The following is a 21,057-nucleotide window of genomic DNA, read 5'->3' on the forward strand; positions in this document are numbered from 1 at the left end:
TAGCTAGGTAAAGGTAAGAAAGTAAATGTAAGCAGGTAGAGATAAGCAGGTAAAGGTAAGCAGGTAAAGGTAAGCAGGTAGAGGTAAGCAGGTAGAGGAAAGCAGGTAAAGGAAAGCAGGTAAAGGTATGCAGGTAGAGGTAAGCAGGTTAAGGTATGCAGGTAGAGGTAAGCCGGTAGAGGTATGCAGGTAGAGGTATGAAGGTAGCGGTAAGCAGGTTGAGGTTTGCAGGTAGAGGTAAAAAGGTAGAGGTAAAAAGGTAGAGGTATGCAGGTCGAAGTATAAAGGTAGAGGTATAAAGGTAGAGGTATGCAGGTAGAGGTATGCAGGTGAATGTATAAAGGTAGAGGTAATCAGGTAGAGGTAAGCAGGTAAAGGTATGCAGGTAGAGGTAAGCTGGTAATGGCAAGCAGGGAGAGGTAAGCAGGTGGAGTTAAACCGGTAAAGGTAAGCAGGGAGAGGTAAGCAGGTGGCGTTAAATTGGTAAAGGTATGCAGGTAGAGGTAAGCAGGTAAAGGTAAGCAGATAGAAGTAAGCAGGTAGAGGTAAGCAGGGAGAGGTAAGCAGGTGGAGTTAAACCGGTAAAAGTATGCAGGTAGAGGTAAGCAGGTAAAGGTAAGCAGATAGAAGTAAGCAGGTAGAGCAGTGTTTCCCCCAGAAAATGTGTTAGTTAAGGTGGTGACTCTCCAGGGGGAGGGGACCGGGGAAGGGGGTGGGTGGGTGTAAGGATCGGTGTAACTCGGCCTGTCGTCATCACGTCTCCACCTCGTCGCTGCCACCACAGCCTGGGGGGGGCAATAGACTACCGACTGTGGTGAAGTAGGCCGGCTTCATCGCATGAAGAAACCTACAACTTTTGGTTGTGTTTTCCGCTACATTTGCTGAATGGCGATATACGATATATATCTCAATATTTTTTCGGTAAAGTAAAAACAAAACAGTCCTAGTTACCTGAGATATGAAGTACGTCATTATTATGACTTAATAATTTACTAAGTCAAAATAATGACAAAATAATGGCTTTCTAGGTCAAAATAATGACTTAAAAAGTCAAATTAATAACTTACTGTAAGTGAGCGTTTGCAATAAGCGTTTGAAAAAAAGAGTTAAAAGTGGGTCCACGTGCTGACATATGTTCAACTCATCATGCTTCATTTATTACAGCATTTGGGAAGCCTGTAGTTATTATTATTATGTAAATGTTATTTTTTTATCAACATGTGATAGCAGGGACCCTGCCATTCAAAACTAGGCTGCTGCATTACTAATGATTAATGTAACTATAGCTGAAAAAATAGTATAATAGCAATAGGAGAGACTATTCATCCCTGAACACCATGGAGTTCATGTCGGCTTAATGATGCACTTACATTATTATATCAACTATCAGAGACAGAAACTCTTCATTTAACATAATGTCCTTTTTTGCTGCTTCAACACAGAAAAAGGTCAAGTGAAATAACTTAGTTGTTAACTGTAGGTCGATAATGTCTGTCTTTCTCTCAGACAGACAGGGCTTTGCTGTCTGTAAAGACTTTAGTTTAGGCGGTGGCTTCGTTTTTAAGGCGGCCGCCTTAACTACGAAGCACTGCGGGAAACCTTGTAGAGGTATGCAGGGAAAGGTAAGCAGGTAGAGGTAAGCAGGTAAAGGTAAGCAGGTAGAGGTAAACAGGTAAAAGTAAGCAGGTAAAGGTAAACAGGTAAAAATAAACAGGTAAAGGTAAACAGGTAAAAGTAAACAGGTAAAGGTAAGCAGGTAAAGGTATGCAGGTAGAAGTAAGTAGGTAGAGGTTTGCACGTGGAGTTAAGCAGGTAAAGGTATGCAAGTAGAGGTAAGCAGGGAGAGGTAAGTAGATGGAGTTAAACTGGTAAATGTAAGCAGGTAGAGGTATGCAGGTAGAGGTATGCAGGTAAAGGTAAGCAGGTAGAGGTAACAAGATAAAGGTAAGCAGTAAAGGAAAGCAGGTAGAGGTAAGCAGGTAAATGTAAGCAGGTAAAGATAAGCAGGTAAAGGTAAGCAGGTAGAGGTAAGCAGATAGAAGTAAGCAGGTAAAGGTAAGCAGGTGGAGTTAAACCGGTAAAGGTAAGCGGGTAGAGATATGCAGGTAGAGGTAAGCAGGTAGAGGTATGCAGGTAGAGGTATGCAGGTAGAGGTAAGCAGGTAGAGGTAAGCAGGTAAAGGTAAGCAGGTAATGGTAAGCAGGTAGAGGTAAGCAGGTAAAGGTCAGCAGGTAGAGGTCAGCAGGTAAAGGTAAGCAGGTAAAGGTAAGCAGGTAAAGATAAGCAGGTAGAGGAAAGCAGGTAAATGTAAGCAGGTAAAGATAAGCAGGTAAAGGTAAGCAGGTAGAGGTAAGCAGGTATAGGTAAGCAGATAGAAATAAGCAGCTAAAGGTAAGCAGATAGAGTTAAGCAGGTAGAGGTAAGCAAGTAGAGGTAAGCAGTGAGAGTTAAGCAGGTAGAGGTAAGCAGGTAGAGGTAAGCAGGTAAAGATAAGCAGGTAGAGGAAAGCAGGTAAATGTAAGCAGGTAAAGGTAAGCAGGTAGAGGCCAGCAGGTAAAGATAAGCAGGTGGAGTTAAACCGGTAAAGGTAAGCAGGTAGAGGTATGCAGGTAGAGGTAAGCAGGTAGAGGTAAGCAGGTGGAGGTATGCAGGTAGAGGTAAGCAGGTAAAGGTAAGCAGGTTGAGGTCAGCAGGTAAAGGTAAGCAGGTAGAGGTAAGCAGGTAAAGGTAAGCAGGTGGAGGTAAGCAGGTGGAGGTAAACAGGTAAAGGTATGCAAGTAAAGGTGTGTGTGCTGATCAAGAAGATGCTGCGGACCTTCTTACTCTAGGCTGTAAGAAATGTGCTACAATATTAGTGTTTCCTATGAATGCTGTGTTTCTCTGGGGTTTTAGATTGGTGTGTGTGTGTGTGTGTGTGTGTGTGTGTGTGTGTGTGTGTGTGTGTGTGTGTGTGTGTGTGTGTGTGTGTGTGTGTGTGTGTGTGTGTGTGTGTGTGTGTGTGTGTGTGTACTTCAGTAAATAGAATATAATTTCCCTTTGAATAAATGTTTTGTCTTCAAGTTGTGTCGTCCTTCATTACTCCAAACTTCTAATTTGTTATAGAAAAAGAAAGTTTGTCCAGAAAATAAAAAGGAAAGTAGTTTAAAGAAGCAGTTTGAGTGAAAGGCGGCCATGAAAGAGAGTGTTTGATTGGAATGTGTGGCCAAACGTTGCATGTGATGATCAATAAATCAGCAATCACCTTTTTACACACACTTTGTCATCTTGTAACTGACTCACACACTCATATTCTGTACTACACCGCCTCTAAAAAGTACACCCCCAACCCCCCCTGTCGTCGTCACGTCATGACGTTGCTGGTTTTACGAGCAGAGGAGCATGTTCGGCAGCGCACACACACAGAGTACTTACAAGCAGACACGGTGTGTAGACAGAAAAGGGAGAACGGACGCATTTTGGTGCAAAAAGTAAAGATGAAGGTGAATTTATAACACTTAAACACCCTCAGGAAGAGGTCGGCAGTGTTTTAGCTACTTCTAAAATCACAAATAAAAAACGTTTCTTACAAGTAGCATTATCACTGGAGGACGAGGAATAGCTAAACATGCTTCACTACACACCGTAGGAGGATACAATAGCTCACCGGCGTCACAATGTAAACAAATGCCATGGATGGATCTACACCTGACATCCACTGTAAAGATACCAAGGACAAGAGTGTATCTCGTCGATACTACTATGATTACATCGATATTTTTTAGCATCACAAAATCTTTTTTTGTTTATTTTTAAATTTATGTTATGTTTATAAATTCAGGAAATATGTCCCTGGACACATGAGGACTTTGAATATGACCAATGTATGATCCTGTAACTACTTGGTATCGGGTCGATACCTAAATGTGTGGTATCATCCAAAACTAATCAAAGAAGAGAAAAATAAGTGATTATTACATTTTAACAGAAGTGTAGATAGAACACGTTAAAACAGAAAATAAGCAGATGTTAACAGTAAATAAGCAAGTAGATTACTAATCCATTTTTACAGTTTGTCCCTCATAATGTGTACTAAATAATAGGTGTATAAATGACACGATATGTTACTGCATACGTCAGCAGACTAATTAGGAGTCTTTGTTTGTTTACTTACTACTAAAAGACAAGTTGTCTAGTACGTTCACTATTTTATTTAAGGACTAAATGACAATAATAAAATATGTTTCATGTACCTTAAGATTTTTTTGTTCAAATAAAGACAATAATGACATTTTCTGTGGTCCCCTCTATTTAAAAAAGATCAAAAAGTATCAAAATACATGTTGGTACTGGTACCAAAATATTGGTATCGGGATAACACTAATATATATATATGTATGTGTGGGGGAAAAAATCACAAGACTATTTCATCTCTACAGGCCTGTTTCATGAGGGGGGGTACCCTCAATCATCAGGAGATTTTAATGGGAGCATTCGCATACCATGGTTTATATAGGGCACAGAGTGGGTGGGTACAGGCTGGCGTAGGGGCGTGGTGATTGGCTCATGTGTTACCTAGGAGGTGTTTCCGTCTATGGCGGCATGCTGTTACAATTTCGCTGCGCTTGTTGAGGGATGACAGGTCTGGACGGTAAATAATAAACAGTTTCTCTTTCAAGCATAGGTTGCATCTTTTATTACCACTATTGTAAGGTGTGCTGGATGCAAGAATTTGCCATGTTATTGAATATTCAACATTATTGTCTTTGAGGTCCCAAATGTGTTTGCTGAGTTCTGTGGTATTCCGCAGGTTTTGGTTCCTGAAAGAAGCCTTGTGATTGTTCCATCTGGTTTTGAACTCTCCCTCGGTTTATCCTACATATGTGTCGGATGTGTTAATGTCCTTGCGTATTACCTTAGATTGGTAGACAACTGATGTTTGTAAGTTGTCTACCAATCTAAGAAGCCTTGTGATTGTTCCATCTGGTTTTGAATTCTCCCTCGGTTAATCCTACATATGTGTCGGATGTGTTAATGTCCTTGCGTATTACCTTAGATTGGTAGACAACTGATGTTTGTAAGTTGTCTACCAATCTAAGGTAATACGCAAGGACATTAACACATCCGACACATATGTAGGATTAACCGAGGGAGAATTCAAAACCAGATGGAACAATCACAAGGCTTCTTTTAGGAACAAAAACCTGCGAAATACCACAGAACTCAGCAAACACATTTGGGACCTCAAAGACAATAATGTTGAATATTCAATAACATGGCAAATTCTTGCATCCAGCACACCTTACAATAGTGGTAATAAAAGATGCAACCTATGCTTGAAAGAGAAACTGTTTATTATTTACCGTCCAGACCTGTCATCCCTCAACAAGCGCAGCGAAATTGTAACAGCATGCCGCCATAGACGGAAACACCTCCTAGGTAACACATGAGCCAATCACCACGCCCCTACGCCAGCCTGTACCCACCCACTCTGTGCCCTATATAATCCATGGTATGTGAATGCTCCCATTAAAATCTCCTGATGATTGAGGGTACCCCCCCCTCATGAAACAGGCCTGTAGAGATGAAATAGTCTTGTGATTTTTTCCCACACATACATATATTGCGCTCTACTACGGTATCGAGCACTATTTTTTGTTTTTGGATAACCTTATTAAGACATATATATATATATATATATATATATATATATATATATATATATATATATATATATATATATATATATATATATATATATACTGTATATACTAAATATATATATATATATATATATACTGTATATACTAAATATATATATATATATATATATATACTGTATATACTATATATATATATATATATATATATATATATATATATATATATATTTATATATATATATATATATATATATATATATATATATATATATATATATTTATATATATATTTATATATATATATATATATATATATATATATATATATATATATATATATATATATATATATATATATATATATATATATATATATGTTGGGTTATGTCGTCTTAAGACCGGCTTTTATTCTTTGGCTTTTAACACTACGTGAGTTGTGTGGTCCTCTGTTGTCCTCTGTGTTTTTAAATGTTTATTTCTATTTACTGTTTTAATTGGTTTTACCCTTTAAAATCATTTGTAATCATATTTATTTTATATTGTTATGTTTTGTTTTTTTCTTGTTTTTTTTTGTTTGTTTTTATATATTGGTTTTATATGTATTTATTTATTGTTTTCATTCAGTCATAGGTGGAGCTAAGGACAATATTTGAATATTGTTTTTAATATTGTTGTGTAGCACTTTGGAAACATTTTGTTGTTTAAATTTGCTGTAGGAATAAAGTGGATTGGATTGGGTTATATATATATATATATATATATATATATATATATATATATATATATATATATATATATATATATATATATATATATGTATATATTTATATATATTTATATATATATATATATATATATATATATATGTATATATTTATATATATTTATATATATATATATATATATATATATATATATATATATATATATATATATATATATATATATATATATATATATATATATATATGTTGGGTTATATATATATTTGTGTATGTATATATATATATATATATATATATATATATATATATATATATATGTATATATATATATATATATATATATATATATATGTATATATATATATATATATATATATATATATATATATATATATATATATATATATATATATATATATATATATATATATATATATATATATATTTATATATATATAGATATATATCATACCAATTTAGAGGGGCACCATTTAAAATGTTGGATCCCTGATGTAAATGAACAATGGGTTAACATTACAATATTTAATATTTAACATCATTGTGTCCTACAAGAGTTACATGTTATAATTACAAATTAGAACCAAGGTAAAAAAAAAAAAAAAAAAAAAAAAAGTATTATATTTATATGTGTGCTCGCTTGCATCATTTTAATTTACAGTATAAATCAAAATGTATTGGATCAACTTGATCTCCATCCAACAATGCACATTATAATCAAATAGCACATAATCCTGCTTAGAAACTAGGCAGTAATTGGGTATGTAATTATTATTTTTACTATAAATATCTCATTAGTCACTGTAATGAACTTCAATATATTGTACCACCTTGTGAAGTGCAATACAAATAACATCTATTGTTATTTTTTTTTATTGTATACCACCGTTTTTATACATGTTGTCCAATCTTGTGTAGTGGAGTGGAGCGTGGACAGAAAAGATGATACCTGTGAGAAGGTGCGAGCCAGCTCTGTTCCCACTGGATTAGTCTCCCTGTCAACGTGTGTTTGCAGAAAAGGTAACACACCATGTACACAATCACGTGACTGCATGAACCCAAACATCACACCACCCATTCCATCCATCCATCCATCCATCTATCCATCCATCCATGTTTGTTGGAACGCTACTTATGATGTGGTTTTTTGTCAAGTTCAACGTAGGAAGTCACTTTTTACTCATGAGGTTAAGGCCCGCCTTACGTTGCTTCTGATTGGTTGATACCGCGTGCTGCCTTCCGTGGTTGGCTGGATTTCAAAGTATATAAGTGTGAGGAAATGTCGAAATGTGCTGACAAATGTTTTGTTTGACAACTTGATACCAAACAGAGGAAGGCAACATCACACAGCAAACACACACACGCATACTGGTTATCATTTGGAATGGGGACCAAGTGTTTGATCATGACTTGTGAGCACCACCCTTTCTACAGGTTGTGGAGGCATAAAAAGGTAAAAAGGTGTAAAATGTCCACTGCCCAGTTAGCTCATACACGTCTTTAAATCTCTGGATTGATGAAGTAATGTGCTGATCATTCTTACTGGGGACCCTGGGGAAAAAGACCTAATATGGTTCATGGGGACCACATTTAAACAATTGTGCATAATTCACACAAATTTGTACGAGTTAGGGTTAAATCTAACCCTACATGTTTTATGGGCCAACGCTTAAAAAATGACTAAGCCATCTTTAGAATGGATCTGACTATCATTTAAAAAGGTTTGTTTTTTTGTCCCCATACCATCATAAGTCCCCTAAAGGTGACTGTGTAAACCAGACCTGGGTACATTAAGGCCCGAGGGCCACATGCGGCCCGTTAAGCTATTCAATCTGGCCCGCCGGACATTCCCAAATAATTATTTAGATGTTTAAGATGTAAAGTGTATTTCAAATATGTTGTCAATATTCAGTGTTTTATCGTTCGTAGTTAATATTGTAAATCCCACATTCTCTATTTTCATGTACATTCTGGGTCTCTCATTCAGTAAAAAAAATAAAATTCCATTCCCTTTTTTCAGGCGGTCTGTCATAACGTTTTTAGCATTCAATCAGACATTAATAATAATAATAATAATAATAATAATATATTTTATTTGTAAAAAGCACTTTACATTGAGCAAACAACCTCAAAGTGCTACAGTGTATTAAAAAATAAACAATTAAAAGATAATAAAAATAAATAAAAATAAAAACTAGAATAGCCTAATAGCTAGAACTAGTATGCATATATCTAAAAGAAGGGTTTTTAAGCCTTTTTTAAAAATATCCACAGTCTGTGGTACCCTCAGGGGGTCAGGGAGAGCGTTCCACAGACTGGGAGCGGCGGAGCAGAAAGCCCCTCACATTATTGTGAGTTTTTGTATTAGTGTTCCTAAAAATAGATATACTGGCCCCCAAACACATTTATTTCTCTAAATTTGGCCCCCTGAGTCAAAAAAATTGCCCAGGCCTGGTGTAAACAGAGCAATGTCTCCATTAAGTAAGCACACACACACACACTTACACACACACACACATACACACACTCCGACTGCTACTACGAGGGAATAATGAACTAGGCTACACACTAAAAACTGCTGGGTTATTTTGACAACCCAATTTATGACTTGGAAGTGTTGGGTTATATTTTGAAGTTATTTTTATGAAGATATATTCATATATATATATATATATATATATATATATATATATATATATATATATATTAGGGCTGCAACTAACAACTAATTTCATAATTGATTAATCTGTCGAGTATTACTTCGATTAATTGATTAATAATCGGATAAAAGAGACAAACTATATTTTTATCCTTTCCAGTATTTTATTGGAAAAAAAAACAGCATACTGGCACAATACTTATTTTGATTATTGTTTCTCAGCTGTTTGTAAATGTTGCAGTTTATTAAAAAAAAAAAAAATATGTATATATATATATATATATATATATATATATATATATATATATATATATATATATATATATATATGTATGTGTGGGAAAAAAATCACAAGACTATTTCATCTCTACAGGCCTGTTTCATGAGGGGGGGTACCCTCAATCATCAGGAGATTTTAATGGGAGCATTCGCATACCATGGTTTATATAGGGCACAGAGTGGGTGGGTACAGGCTGGCCTAGGGGCGTGGTGATTGGCTCATGTGTTACCTAGGAGGTGTTTCCGTCTATGGCGGCATGTTGTTACAATTTCTCTGCGCTTGTTGAGGGATGACAGGTCTGGACGGTAAATAATAAACAGTTTCTCTTTCAAGCATAGGTTGCATCTTTTATTACCACTATTGTAAGGTGTGCTGGATGCAAGAATTCTTGCAGGCCTGTAGAGATGAAATAGTCTTGTGATTTTCTTCCCACACAGACATATATTGTGCTCTACTACGGTATCGAGCACTATTTTTTGGATAACCTTATTAAGACATATATATATGTCTTAATAAGGTTATCCAAAAAATAGTGCTCGATACCATAGTAGAGCGCAATATATGTCTGTGTGGGAAAAAAATCACAAGACTATTTCATCCAGCACACACTATTGTAAGGTGTGCACACCTTACAATAGTGGTAATAAAAGATGCAACCTATGCTTGAAAGAGAAACTGTTTATTATTTACCGTCCAGACCTGTCATCCCTCAACAAGCGCAGCGAAATTGTAACAACATGCCGCCATAGACGGAAACACCTCCTAGGTAACACATGAGCCAATCACCACGCCCCTAGGCCAGCCTGTACCCACCCACTCTGTGCCCTATATAAACCATGGTATGCGAATGCTCCCATTAAAATCTCCTGATGATTGAGGGTACCCCCCCTCATGAAACAGGCCTGTAGAGATGAAATAGTCTTGTGATTTTTTTCCCACACATACATATATTGCGCTCTACTACTGTATCGAGCACTATTTTTTGGATAACCTTATTAAGACATATATATATATATATATATATATATATATATATATATATACACACATATACACAAGGGAATGAAGTGTAACTAATCCGGAATACGTGTAGTGTGCAACTATGTGTGGAAATCAACTGTAGAGTGTTACCAGTAGTGTTGAGCTAGAGGTGGAAGTCCAAGAGGGGCATGCTTGCCAACCTTGAGACCTCCAAATTCGGGAGATTGGGGTGGGGGGTGGGGAGGTTGAGGTGGGCGGGGTTGGTGGTAGCGGGGGTGTATATTGTAGCCCGGAAGAGTTAGTGCTGCAAGGGGTTCTGGGTATTTGTTCTGTTGTGTTACGGTGCGGATGTTCTCCCGAAATGTGTTTGTCATTCTTGTTTGCTGTGGGTTCACAATGTGGCGCATATTTGTAACAGTGTTAAAGTTGTTTATACGGCCACCCTCAGTGTGACCTGTATGGCTGTTGATCAAGTATGTCTTGCAGTCACTTACGTGTGTCTGCAGAAGCCGCATACAACATGTGACTGGGCCGACACTCTGTTTGTATGGTGAAAAAGCGGAAGCGCCGACAGGTTGTAGAGGATGCTAAAGGTAGTGCCATCATGGCACGCCCTTCATATTATATTCTGGGTGAAAATCGGGAGAGATTCGGAAGAATGATTGCCCCGGGAGGTTTTCGGGAGGGGCACTGAAATTCAGGAGTCTCCCGGTAAAATCGGGAGGGTTGGCAAGTATGAAGAGGGGCAAGGCTGGCTCGGCGGTCCGTGAGCAGGCAGGAAGTCGGGGGCAATAGAGAGGCGTCAAAGTCCGTGTCCAGGCGGGAGGTCGAGATCCAAGAGGCAGCCAGAGAACCAGAGGGGAACACAGGGTGACGAGACACACGGCTCGTAACGTGGGAACGGAGGAATGCTGCTGGAAGACGACGAGGGGGATACGAGACCCACCAACACGGAGGTGGAGAAACACACAGAGAAAGAGTATGCATATAGCTTGGAGAATTTTGGCATACTGTTCAGGAACAGGTCGCTACGTTCTGGCACAGGATAGGCAGGAGAGCTCATCCGCGACAGGTGTGTAGATTGCTGATTGGCGATTGAATGCAGCCGCTTGCCGCAGCCGGAGTGGCGCCCGCCGGCGCACTCTTGGAGGTGCGCCCAGCACAGATGAATGCGCACTGGGGTGCACTCAGGCCGTGACAAATTCCTGGGTTCTCAAAACTGTGAACCATTTTGGGGTTGTTTTTCAATGAGTAACGCATTTTTGGGGTAAAAGGCTTTTTTTTAATTAAAATGGTACTTTGTAGGGCGCAACAGACTGGATTCACCTGACCGGGTGGCGGGGCTCTCCCTTAGAGATAGGGTGAGAAGCTCTGCCATCCGGGGTGGAGCTCAAAGTAAAGCCGCTGCTCCTCCACATGGAGAGGAGCCAGATGAGGTGGTTCGGGCATTTGGGGGGAGACCGGATGCAATGGACGTCCAGTTGGTCTGACAAAATATTGTGAAAGTCCAGTCCATAGTGGATCTAACATAATATTGTGAGAGTCCAGTCCATAGTGGATCTAACATAATATTGTGAGAGTCCAGTCCATAGTGGATCTAACATAATAGTGAGAGCCCAATCCATAGTGGATCTAACATAATAGTGTGAGAGTCCAGTCCACAGTGGATCTAACATAATAGTGAGAGTCCAGTCCATAGTGGATCTAACATAATAGTGTGAGAGTCCAGTCCATAGTGGATCTAACATAATAGTGAGAGTCCAATCCATAGTGGATCTAACATAATAGTGTGAGAGTCCAGTCCACAGTGGATCTAACATAATAGTGAGAGTCCAGTCCATAGTGGATCTAACATAATAGTGTGAGAGTCCAGTCCATAGTGGATCTAACATAATAGTGAGAGTCCAGTCCATAGTGGTTCTAACATAATAGTGTGATAGTCCAGTCCATAGTGGATCTAACATAATATTGTGAGAGTCCACTCCATAGTGGATCTAACATAATAGTGAGAGTCCAGTCCATAGTGGATCTAACATAATAGTGAGAGTCCAGTCCATAGTGGATCTAACATAATAGTGTGAGAGTCCAGTCCATAGTGGATCTAACATAATAGTGAGAGTCCAATCCATAGTGGATCTAACATAATAGTGTGAGAGTCCAGTCCACAGTGGATATAGCATAATATTGAGAGTCCAGTCCATAGTGGATCTAACATAATAGTGTGAGAGTCCAGTCCATAGTGGATCCAACATAATAGTGAGAGTCCAGTCCATAGTGGATCTAACATAATATTGTGAGAGTCCAGTCCATAGTGGATCTAACATAATAGTGAGAGTCCAGTCCATAGTGGATCTAACATAATATTGTGAGAGTCCAGTCCATAGTGGATCTAACATAATAGTGAGACTCTAGGCCATAGTGGGGCCAGCAGAAGACCATCCCGAGCGGAGACGGGTTAGCAGTCCCAAACGATGCACAGGCGAACGGTCCACCCCGGGTCCCAACTCTGGACAGCCAGCACTTCATCCATGGCCATCGGACCTGTGTCCCACCCCCTCCACAAGGGAGAGGGGGGCAGAGGGTAATCCGTGCGTTGGCATCTTTCATGCGGTGGAGCCACTGGAGGGGTTTGTGGTCCAAGCAGAGACTGAATGAGCGCCCCAGGAGGTGGTACCGGAGGGCCTCGACCGCCCACCGAATGGCGAGGCGCTCCCTCTCCACGGCACAACTACACACCAAATGGGCAAGGCCCACCTGGGCCATCCACGCACCTGTCGCTGACTTCGAGACCGGTCCTGGCACACCCTGTTCCGCTGCAGGCCCGCAGGCCACGCCCCCTCCACAGTGTGCTTTTGAATCGACCTGGCATGGAAAAACTAGCAAAGATTCAGAGGAAGAGACCGGGCGGCAGAATTCAATGAGCATGTATCGGACTTTTCTGTCTCCCTGGACGGATTCTCGCTCATCTGGTCGGACTTTGACCGAGAGCTAGTGGGCAGCCTAGGACAGAGTTGGCTCACTCGGTTATTTTGTTGGGTCTGTTCTGTGCACGATATGTATTAATTAATGTTCTGTTTTTTTTTTTATTGTGTTTTACTTTTGTAGCTGTACGTAGACATGGCGCCGCTGAACTGGCAGATGTTTGTATCTGTTCTGTGCTCTTGCACGTCCTTTGTGTTCCTAATTAAAAGTCTCCCTCTTGTATTCATGCGTTTTACCCTGTTTCTGTGTCGTTTCTGTCCACTGTGGGATGAATCAAGTCTGAAAAAAAAAAAGTCCATCCTCTCCTCCGAGACGTCTTGAAGGCCAGCAGGAGAGAAAAAAGCAGCAAACAAGTGAAAGAGATGATTGATTTTTCACATGTTTGCTGCTCATAGACAGATTCTAGGGAAACATAATCCTGTTAGAAAGTCCATTTTGTGCTATCAGGGACCTGTTAGAGGATTTGCATATGCAAATGATTTAAAAGAAGCTCCATGCAGAGGAATTAATTACTCTGATTTGAAATATGTGTGTGTTTTTCTTTCTGTATTTAACTACTAAGTCTTTCTTATATTTTTCTTTGTGCATTTTGCAGAACCAAGACAGAAATAAGGCAGAAGAATTCATCTCATCCTGCAGGGAAATACTTTGTGTTTTGGCCAAAATATGCATCCAAGTGTAAAAATATACAGCAGACTGCAAAAAACCATGAGGCTCTGAAGTCTGCAGCCAGAAAAGTTGACCTGCGACCTGAGTGGGAGCGGTTGGCTGAAATAAAATGACGACTTGGACGTATTTCAAGTATCCGTCTGATACTGTATCTATTTTTATGTATGTAATTATAATAAGAGTAATGTAACATGAGAGGCGCTTACTTTGGTGAAGTACATGTTTCGACTCAAATGAGGTGTTTTCATGCAGTATGTAAAGGAGCAGAGTAATGATGATATCAGATATCAGCTAAAAAAAACAGTATCGGATGATATCGGCTTGCATCTAAAAATACTTTACATGAGCTTCAGACAGTCTAAAAGTCACAATGTTTCTTCTATTTTACTCAAATTATTTACAAAAGGTAAATACTAGGAGTGAATAGCTGCACAACAGCTAGGCACAAAATAGCACACAAGCTATGAGGGTTGTCCCGATACCAATATTTAGCGGTATCAAAATGTATTTCGATACTTTTCTAAATAAAGGGGATCACAAAAAATTTAATTATTGTATTTATTTAAACAAAACATCTTAGTGTACATGAAAAATATGTTTATTATTGTAATTTAGTCCTTAAATAAAATAGTGAACATACGAGACAACTTGTCTTTTAGTAGTAAGTAAACAAACAAAGACTCCTGCAGTAACATATTGTGTCATTTACACCTATTATTTTGTACACATTATGAGGGACAAACTGTACAAATTCATTATTAATCTATATGTTCATTTACTGTTAATATCTGCTTGTGTTCAGTTCTAACATGTTCTATCTCAGTGACGTGCAGTGAGGTTTGAGGTTGACCCACAAGTGGTGTTTACAAAGGTGCAGTATGATGCTAAGTTAAGTCACTGACCCACAAGTCATGTTTACAAACATGACAGTGGCACCGGCTCAAAATCACAAAAACACACATAGTATGATTCTAGAATAAAAATTGTCAACACACTTAGTACACAATTAACAGCACCACAGACAACTTTTTGACTTGGGGGCCGTATTGGGTAAAAACAATTTGGCCAGGCTATATATATATATTTATATATATATATATATATATATATATATATATATATATATATATATATATATATGTATGTGTGGGAAAAAATCACAAGACTACTTCATCTCTACAGGCCTGTTTCATGAGGGGGTACCCTCAATCGTCAGGAGATTTTAATGGGAGCATTCGCATCCCATGGTTTATATAGGGCACAGAGTGGGTGGGTACAGGCTGGCCTAGGGGCGTGGTGATTGGCTCATGTGTTACCTAGGAGGTGTTTCCGTCTATGGCGGCATGTTGTTACAATTTCGCTGCGCTTGTTGAGGGATGACAGGTCTGGACGGTAAATAATAAACAGTTTCTCTTTCAAGCATAGGTTGCATCTTTTATTACCACTATTGCAAGGTGTGCTGGATGCAAGAATTTGCCATGTTATTGAATATTCAACATTATTGTCTTTGAGGTCCCAAATGTGTTTGCTGAGTTCTGTGGTATTTCGCAGGTTTTGGTTCCTGAAAGAAGCCTTGTGATTGTTCCATCTGGTTTTGAATTCTCCCTCGGTTAATCCTACATATGTGTCGGATGTGTTAATGTCCTTGCGTATTACCTTAGATTGGTAGACAACTGATGTTTGTAAGCACCCCCCGTTGAGGGGGCAATCAGGTTTCTTTCGACAATTACATCCTTTGTTGGTTTTGGAGTCGCTCTGTCTGAGGGCCGACGGCTCATTTGCAATTGTTTTGTTGTGGTTTGAGATGATTTGTCGTATATTGTTCATGCAGCTGTAGCTCAATTTAATGTTGTTCTTGTTGAATACTTTTCTTAGGATGTTGTCTTTGGGAAAGTGTTTGTCAATCAGATTGAGGAATTTGTGTCCAATGTTCGTTGAGACGTTTTTGCTGTATGGGGGGTTGTACCAGATGATGTCGTTCCGTTTTCTGTTCTTTTTTGGCTGGTTTCCTGGCGTGGGTTCATAGGTGAGGGTGAAATTGTATCCGCTTTCATCAAGGGCTTTTTGGTACGGGGGGGTTGCTTGGTCAAATTCAGCTTTGCTAGATGACAGCATCGAAATACCACAGAACTCAGCAAACACATTTGGGACCTCAAAGACAATAATGTTGAATATTCAATAACATGGCAAATTCTTGCATCCAGCACACCTTACAATAGTGGTAATAAAAGATGCAACCTATGCTTGAAAGAGAAACTGTTTATTATTTACCGTCCAGACCTGTCATCCCTCAACAAGCGCAGCGAAATTGTAACAACATGCCGCCATAGACGGAAACACCTCCTAGGTAACACATGAACCAATCACCACGCCCCTAGGCCAGCCTGTACCCACCCACTCTGTGCCCTATATAAACCATGGTATGCGAATGCTCCCATTAAAATCTCCTGACGATTGAGGGTACCCCCCCTCATGAAACAGGCCTGTAGAGATGAAATAGTCTTGTGATTTTTTTCCCACACATACATATATATATATATATATATATATATATATATATATATATATATATATATATACACATACATACATATATATATATATATATATATATATATATTTATATATTTATATATATTCCTCGCGCACTAACTGACCGAAAGAGCATGCACGAGTGCAATGTTGTCATGTTATAGATGGGAAAATGCATTTTTAGACAATATTAATATGCCTGAGCGGCTAGGAAACCCCGAGAGTAACAAGCGGTGAAAAATGGATTAGAAAAGACAGATTAAAAAAAATAATAGTAATTAAAAATAACAAATATTAATCCAGCCCGCGGCCCGTAGTTTGGGGACTCCTGCACTAGACAATACATATATCTTACCTTTACTTGTAAGTGAAGTCCATTCACCTTTCCTTCTGGACCAACATCTCTATGACTTTGTTGTGGAAGTTCTCCTTTTTCTCTTTTTCTTTGCCACCAAATGCAAGCTCCTGTTTCCCCAACAAGCAAATGGTGTTTATCAGCTCTTTAAATATCTCACCATGTTCCTTTACCTCGTCACCATGTTCCTTCACATCGTCACCATGTTCCTTTACATCGTCACCCTGTTCCTTTACATCGTCACCATGTTCCTTCACATCGTCACCGTGTTCCTTTACATCGTCACCATGTTCCTTCACATCGTCACCGTGTTCCTTTACATCGTCACCATGTTCCTTTACATCGTCACCATGTTCCTTCACATCGTCACCGTGTTCCTTTACATCGTCACCATGTTCCTTTACATCGTCACCATGTTCCTTCACATCGTCACCGTGTTCCTTCACATCGTCACCACGTTCCTTTACATCGTCACCACGTTCCTTTACATCGTCACCGTGTTCCTTTACATCGTCACCGTGTTCCTTTACATCGTCACCTTGTTCCTTTACATCGTCACCGCGTTCCTTTACATCGTCACCGCGTTCCTTTACATCGTCACCGCGTTCCTTTACATCGTCACCGCGTTCCTTTACATCGTCACCGCGTTCCTTTACATCGTCACCGCGTTCCTTTACATCGTCACCGCGTTCCTTTACATCGTCACCGCGTTCCTTTACATCGTCACCGCGTTCCTTTACATCGTCACCGCGTTCTTTTACATCGTCACCGCGTTCCTTTACATCGTCACCGTGTTCCTTTACATCGTCACCGTGTTCCTTTACATCGTCACCACGTTCCTTCACATCGTCACCACGTTCCTTTACATCGTCACCGTGTTCCTTTACATCGTCACCGTGTTCCTTTACATCGTCACCCTGTTCCTTTACATCGTCACCCTGTTCCTTTACATCGTCACCGTGTTCCTTTACATCGTCACCACGTTCCTTTACATCGTCACCATGTTCCTTTACATCATGTTCCTTTACATCGTCACCATGTTCCTTTACATCATCATTGTGGATGCTGATCTAACTTACAGCCAGATCGATACAGGATATTGCAAACGCTTTGAAATAAATCTGACCTTGAATGTAGGCGGATGAGCTTTCATGTTTGTCAAGGCTTCTCAGCAGCTTTTTCAGATCCATCTCATTCCATCCATTTCCTACCGCTTGTCCCTCTCAGGGTTGCGCGGGGAAGACAAGTTATTTTCTGTCCTCGGACCACACACATTTGAATCAAATCCGGCAGTTCTGGCGTTGCTCTCCCAGTATTAATCACTTCTTGCTTTGTTTCAAAGTCCACTCTTGAAAAATTCCTTATTTTAGATATTAAATCCTCCATTTTTCTAGTAAAAAAACGTTTGCGGGAAGCCGAGCAGTTATTGTCTTGTTGTTTTCTTCTTCTACTTCTTACAGGTCAACAGGTGTTGACAGTTCATGAACTTTTGATATAACGCCCCCTTACTGTGAAACAGAGGTACTTGCAGCCTCATGGCCTGCCTTCCCCCCGTGGTTATTGTCATCAGGAAACACGGAATTTCCACGATTTTCACTATTTCCATTATCAAAATATACACACCAAAATCACATTAAAAGCATAGCATATTTCAACTGATTTTTTTATTGTATTACTTTGTTTTTTGTGACAGCACGTCACTGTTCTATACACACTTCTGTTAAAATGTGATAATCACTTATTCTTGGATGATATCACAAATTATTATTAATAATGCATTATTATTTATTTTTTCTTTATTTAATTGATGTATTTGCAAATACTATTTTGTTTTTCTGCTGTTTCTTTCTTTTTTGGAGGTGGGGCGGGGGCTGGTATGGTTTGGAGATATATATATATACACACAGGTAAAAGCCAGTAAATTAGAATATTTTGAAAAACTTGATTTATTTCAGTAATTGCATTCAAAAGGTGTAACTTGTACATTATATTTATTCATTGCACACAGACTGATGCATTCAAATGTTTATTTCATTTAATTTTGATGATTTGAAGTGGCAACAAATGAAAATCCAAAATTCCGTGTGTCACAAAATTAGAATATTACTTAAGGCTAATACAAAAAAGGGATTTTTCGAAATGTTGGCCAACTGAAAAGTATGAAAATGAAAAATATGAGCATGTACAATACTCAATACTTGGTTGGAGCTCCTTTTGCCTCAATTACTGCGTTAATGCGGCGTGGCATGGAGTCGATGAGTTTCTGGCACTGCTCAGGTGTTATGAGAGCCCAGGTTGCTCTGATAGTGGCCTTCAACTCTTCTGCGTTTTTGGGTCTGGCATTCTGCATCTTCCTTTTCACAATACCCCACAGATTTTCTATGGGGCTAAGGTCAGGGGAGTTGGCGGGCCAATTTAGAACAGAAATACCATGGTCCGTAAACCAGGCACGGGTAGATTTTGCGCTGTGTGCAGGCGCCAAGTCCTGTTGGAACTTGAAATCTCCATCTCCATAGAGCAGGTCAGCAGCAGGAAGCATGAAGTGCTCTAAAACTTGCTGGTAGACGGCTGCGTTGACCCTGGATCTCAGGAAACAGAGTGGACCGACACCAGCAGATGACATGGCACCCCAAACCATCACTGATGGTGGAAACTTTACACTAGACTTCAGGCAACGTAGATCCTGTGCCTCTCCTGTCTTCCTCCAGACTCTGGGACCTGGATTTCCAAAGGAAATGCAAAATTTGCATGGTTGGGTGATGGTTTGGGGTGCCATGTCATCTGCTGGTGTCGGTCCACTCTGTTTCCTGAGATCCAGGGTCAACGCAGCCGTCTACCAGCAAGTTTTGGAGCACTTCATGCTTCCTGCTGCTGACCTGCTCTATGGAGATGGAGATTTCAAGTTCCAACAGGACATGGCGCCTGCACACAGCGCAAAATCTACCCGTGCCTGGTTTACGGACCATGGTATTTCTGTTCTAAATTGGCCCGCCAACTCCCCTGACCTTAGCCCCATAGAAAATCTGTGGGGTATTGTGAAAAGGAAGATGCAGAATGCCAGACCCAAAAACGCAGAAGAGTTGAAGGCCACTATCAGAGCAACCTGGGCTCTCATAACACCTGAGCAGTGCCAGAAACTCATCGACTCCATGCCACGACGCATTAACGCAGTAATTGAGGCAAAAGGAGCTCCAACCAAGTATTGAGTATTGTACATGCTCATATTTTTCATTTTCATACTTTTCAGTTGGCCAACATTTCTAAAAATCCCTTTTTTGTATTAGCCTTAAGTAATATTCTAATTTTGTGACACACGGAATTTTGGATTTTCATTTGTTGCCACTTCAAATCATCAACATTAAATGAAATAAACATTTGAATGCATCAGTCTGTGTGCAATGAATAAATATAATGTACAAGTTACACCTTTTGAATGCAATTACTGAAATAAATCAAGTTTTTCAAAATATTCTAATTTACTGGCTTTTACCTGTATATATATATATATATATATATATATATATATATACATAAACACATATATATATATATATATACATAAACACATATATATATATATACATATATATATATATATATATATATATATATATATATATATATATATATATATATATATATATATATCTATCTATCTATCTATCTATCTATCTATCTATCTATCTATCTATATATCTATATATATATATATATATACATATATATATCTAATATATATATAAATATATATTAGCGTTCTCCCGATACCAATATGTTGGTACCGGTACCAGTACCAAAATGTATTTAGATACTTTTCGGTACTTTTCAATACTTTTCTAAATAAAGTGGTCCACAAAAAATGTCATTATTGTCTTTATTTGAACAAAAAATCTTAGTGTACATGAAACATATGTTTATTATTGTCATTTAGTCCTTAAATAAAATAGGGAACTTGTCTTTTAGTAGTAAGTAAACAAACAAAGACTCCTAATTAGTCTGCTGACGTATGCAGTAACATATTGTGTCATTTATACACCTATTATTTTGTACACATTATGAGGGACAAACTGTAAAAATGGATTATTAATCTACTTGTTTATTAACTGTTAACATCTGCTTCGTTCTCTTTTCAAATATTCTATCTACACTTCTGTGAAAACGTAATAATCACTTATTCTTCTCTTCTTTGATACTTTACATCAGTTTTGGATGATACC

The sequence above is a fragment of the Nerophis lumbriciformis genome, linkage group LG13, assembly GCF_033978685.3.
Source record: "Nerophis lumbriciformis linkage group LG13, RoL_Nlum_v2.1, whole genome shotgun sequence".
Taxonomy (NCBI): Eukaryota; Metazoa; Chordata; class Actinopteri; order Syngnathiformes; family Syngnathidae; genus Nerophis; species Nerophis lumbriciformis.